Source organism: Triticum urartu, chromosome 1 (genome assembly GCF_003073215.2).
Source record: "Triticum urartu cultivar G1812 chromosome 1, Tu2.1, whole genome shotgun sequence".
Classification (NCBI taxonomy): Eukaryota; Viridiplantae; Streptophyta; class Magnoliopsida; order Poales; family Poaceae; genus Triticum; species Triticum urartu.
In genome coordinates, this window is record NC_053022.1 from 499361675 (window position 1) to 499367045 (window position 5371).

Here is a 5371-nt window from a genome sequence, read left to right on the forward strand (position 1 = left end):
AGGAAAAGAATTTTCTATATGAATCTCTATGCAAGATCAAAAGCAAATAACATCGACTGAGACATAATTAAGTCTCAGTCGACTGAGACTTAGCAAAGTTATTTTTACTTCTATTCTTTGTATTGCCATGCCAATTGATGAATAAATCAGAAGTTTTCAGGAGGATAAAAAAAAGTCACCCACCAGAGATCCACACACGATTAGTACATGCACGTAGAGCATATATAGCTTTTCACATGGCCGGCCTAACCAATCTGCAAAAGCTAGCTCGCCGACGCGGAAAAACGTCGCCCAGTTCACGCGCGCGCGGCGCCGGAACAAACTAATGAGCTAGCCCGCACCCCATTATCGACCGATCGTGCTACGCTACGGGAAAGAAGCTCCGACGCTTTCGCTACGGGGCAAGTCGCCATTGCTGGCCTGCTCTAGACGACGGCAAGTTGCTGCTTATTCTCTCTCTCTCCGTCCCTCCTTACTCGGACAGCACCGAGGGCCACTGAGCCACTCAGCTGCACGCACCATCCACGGCGTGCATAAAAATAAGCGGGCGAGTGCGGGAATGAGATGCCGGTACGACAATGCAAGCCGGAGCCGGATCGATCTGCTATCGGCTTTCGCCGATACGTCGGAGAGAGAGAGAGTTGGGGGGTTCGCAACTTTGCCATTGACGTCGGCGGAGGCCAATGGCGGCGACAGAACATGCGGTGACCTAGCTAGATGGAGCGTGCATGATGATTACTTATTGGGCATGGAATCTGTAAAGGGAAACGGATGGTGATGTCAACCGAGATAAGGGCCTGCTGCTGCATGTATGATTGATCGATTCCGTTGCATCTCGAAATGTCTGATTCCATGACACGTTCTCAATTGTATCGGACTCAAACGCCATGAGTTGATCTCGGTAGATCTAGAAGCTTCAGAGTGGCCGCTTTTTGGACGTAAGTCGATCCATAGCCGAAAGGATGTGAATCCTTATTGATTCTTGCCTCTTCATGTGCTCTTATATAGTTTTTTTTAGCTTTATTAAAATTTAAATAATGTTTACATCGTCTACGAGTTTACTGACAATAAAGTCAGGGGGCTCGCCCAACCAATTAAATGAAGTCTTATTACAGTAACTAAAATGAGCTAGCATATGAGCCACTTGATTACAAGATCTATAACAATGCTTATAAACGACCTTCTCTATTGAAGTACTAGTGTCCAAACATCACAATAATTGATTACTTGCAAAGAATCCGATTCAGCTTCTACCCGGTTACACCAGAAGGAGTTAGCAAAAATCAGCCCGTCTCGCATGGCCAACGCTTCTGTTGTTATTGCATTCACCGCAACAGGTATAAACTTGCATTGGGCTCCCAAAAAATTACCTTTGTCATCACGCAGGATAGCCGCTGTAGCACCTACCCCTTCGTCCGAGTAGTACGCCACATCAACATTTAACTTAATGAACCGAGGGTCCGGCTTACACCACTTTGCTTCAGGGGAAATTCTCACCAGCGATGTAGCCCTCTGATGGTTGCTTGAGATTGATAACACAGAGAGTGCCCACCTCCAAGGGGGAGGAATTGATTCATTGTGCGTCACTTTTCTACAGATCCACCAAAGGTACCAGCCCCCAACGGCTATTACTTGTTTGAAGTTAATTATTGGGTGCATCTCAAGCTGCTGGTCCGGCAATGATAAGATAAATTCCAAGATCGCAGACCCCGATCTATCAACCTGGATCGCTTGGTCGATGATATTTGTGATGCCCAGCTTCGTCCACAAGTGTCGTGCATTCGAGCGTAAAAACATTAAGTGACGGATATCCTCGGCCCCTTGATGACAGATAGGACAAGCACCATTGGAACCAATGTGCCTGTTAGTAAGTATAGCTCTTAGCGGGATAACTCCTCGCAGTGCTCGCCAACAAAAAATCTGTTCAACGACTTTTTTTTGTTAAACTATTTTTTTATGATTTTAGTGCGTGACAACCTTTAACACATAGGTTTCCTTTTTGTGGGGAATAAATAAGTTTTATTCCAAAGAAATAGGGTTATAGTCAGCTAAATGAAGTCTTATCTCCAGTCTCTATGTTATCAAAGAAATAGGGTCATGGTAGCTCTGAGATACAACTTGGAATCTGATGCAATCAGCAGCCTGTGCTATCTCCAGTTCTACCATGATTAGCCAGGCAATGGGCAACCCTATTGTGACTATGCTCAATCTTCATAGGAATAAACTCACAACTTTTAAGAGGGACTAATTTGTTTGTGTTGCTTTCTTACACCCCAACTCCATAAGAGCAAACTTCTTATTGGGTACCAAAGATGATTGCTGTGTTTTTTTCCTTGTCACATGGCTTAAAAAGTCATGGCAATTTTTGGTGAATAAAATTATGACATCTCAGTCTTGAACTTTTAAACCCTGTGTTTCAAAGAAGTGATCATGACATCTCAATACAACATTTTTTAAACCTTGTGTTTCAAAGAAGAGCTACTTCAGTTAAAAAATGTGCTACTTACATCTTTGCTACTGGGCTTTGGGTGGCGCTATTCTGTTACACATGGTAGACTAGTCTGTGTATTACTCCCTCCATCTCAAAATAAGTGTCTCGACAAGTCGAGACATATGTATTACTAGGCTCTAAGTACAAAATAAATAATATGTTGTTTTTAAGGAAAAAAAATAGAATTCTAGAGCGATATTTTATACCGATATTGCAAACCCCTGCTAGCCCACTCCATTACACGCGGTGTAGAGCAAAGGTACCGCTCACTCCGAGCTTCCGAGGAACTGGAAACCAGCAGGAGGGAGCTCCTATGTGCCGCGCTTTGCGTCAAATAGACGCGCCCAAGTGGAGCAGCGAGCGCCGAGCCGCACTGTATCAAGATAACTACTATAGCGGTTCAACTATAGTAGAAACCGAAGAACTGTAGCGGCCGCTGCTGTAGCGACACGATTAACAGTAGCGCCTTGGTTCCCAGTAACGAGATGGACACTGTAGCTCCTTTTTGCCTTCTACTTTTTTCAAACATTTTTCTAAAAACTCATTTCTTTTCAAAACCTAGAACATTTTTAGAAAATGCAATTTTCTTTGAATATGTGAACAATATTCGAGAACCTGAATTTTTAAAAATATCCAACAATTTTTTAAAAACACAATCATTTTTGGAAATTCTTGAAAAAAAATGAAAATTTTATGAATTAGTGAACAAAAAAATGAAAAAAGGATTTTTTTTTTGGGTTTTATCATTTATGCCACTGCTTGTGTCTCACTACTCAGTTTTGCCACCAGAAATTTTAACTGCTCAAAAATGTCATCACTTTGTTAGGCGCATGCTCAAAAAATGCCACTGGACACCATTATTTCAGCTCCAACCTCATTTGCCATGTTATAATGACCAAAATAACTATATACCAACATGTCGGCTCTCTCTCTCTCTATATATCTCACTATAAGAAAGTGTGGGTCTCACTTGATCCCAGTAACGTTCTTATTTTCCTCTAAAATTATTTGCTTACTTACTCATGATAAGTGGGGTACACACTTATCATTGTGATATAGAGAGAGCTGACATGCGGGTATAGGGGCATTTTCGTCATATAACATGGTCAACTAGTTTGACCTAACAATAATGATGTCTAGTGGCATTTTGAGGAAGCATCTAATGGAATGACGGCATTTTTGAGATATCTAATGGCTTTTTTGAGCAAGCATATCAAGGAACGATGGCATTTTTGAGCAGTTGTAACTTCTAATGGCAAAACTGAGTAGTGGGACACAACTAGTGGCATAAAAATCATTTTTTCTAAAATTCCCAAATAAATGTTGAAAGAGATTTTTTTTAATTTGTGTACAAATTTTGAAAAGTAGAATTTTGTTTTTCAAATTCTGAACATAGTTTGAAAACCAAAACATTTTTTGAAATTCCATAAAAATGAAACCGAGACATGTTTTTGAATTTTTTTAATAAATTATGAAAAAGAGGACATTTTAAAATTTCAAACAGATATTTGAAAGCATGAACTGTTTTTTTGGAAATCCCAAATAATTTTAAAACATGGACATTTTTCATAAATTTCGAAAAAAAGTTTAGATAAAAAAAGAATGGAACCAATCCATAATAAGTTTTTTTTAGACATCCCAATCCATAATAAGTGTGGTTTCACATTTTTGAACTAAGCCCAATTCAGAACTCTGACAGTTATTTTGGATCAGAGGGAGTAGAAAGTTCCTAAAAGCAGGAAAATTAGAATAACATAAACCTGACTGGATGGGTTGGACTCGCTTGGTCCATTGGTCGGCTTTGTGCGAAATGACGACAGCACAAAGCATTGAGTGTCACATAGAAAAAGGAAATTGGCATTTCCAATTTGCCCCGGCAGACTCAAAACTCGCAACTTCAACGTTAAGTACAACTCGCACTAACCACCCAGCCACTCCACATGTTGTGATAACGTACTTCCTTTTCTTTTCTTTTATACTTTCTTCTGTTAGTGAAAGCTCCCAGATTTTGGAACCTTCCAGAAGCTTCTAACTAGGTTTTTTTGTACTTTTTTCGTTGTGGTTTTCCTTTGGACCGGTTTTTGTTTGGTTTTTTCCTTTTTCTTGAATGTAAACATTTTTTACCAAAATTCGCAAACCTTTTAAAATTTGATGAACTTTCTTCAGATTCAATGAACTTTTTTTCCCAAAGTTAGTGAACTTTTTTAAAGTTTAATATTTTTTTCAAATTCAATAAACTATTCTCATATTTAATGAAATTTTCAAATTCGTTGACTTTTTCCAATCAATGAATTTTTCTAAATTTATTTGTTTAAATCAGTGAACATTTTTAAGCTTGTGAATTTTCTTTCAAATTCCATGAAAATTTTGAATTCACTTTTTTTCACTTTTTGCGTTTTCTTTTTTGAATTGTTTTTCTTTTTTTTACAGAAGTTAACAACTGACCGGTCAACTGGGTTTCCCACGCTCGGCTCTATGTGTAGGCCGGCCCATGAAGAGCTGTGCGTGGGCGCCGGCCTATGGAGGTGACAAGGAGGTCCATAGGAAATTCGCGCGGAGGAGATATATCACGCCTATTGCGAGACGGTAGTCTCACTCACAGTACACGCTGGCTAGGAAGCTTCCGGCGCAATATGGGTTCCTGTGGAGCGAGTTTCAGGAAGCTTCAATAATTGGTTCAGGCCGGTTTTGGACCTTTGGCATCTTTTTTCTCTTTTTCCATGTGTTTCCTGTATCAGGTTTCATCGGTTTTTCTTCCGGCTCTTGGTTTTATATGTTTCTTTACTAGTTTTTCTTTGTTCTTTTTTTGATACATGCCTATTTTTCCAATACACTTTGTACATATATACATCTCGAATATTTTTAGATGGTGAACATTTT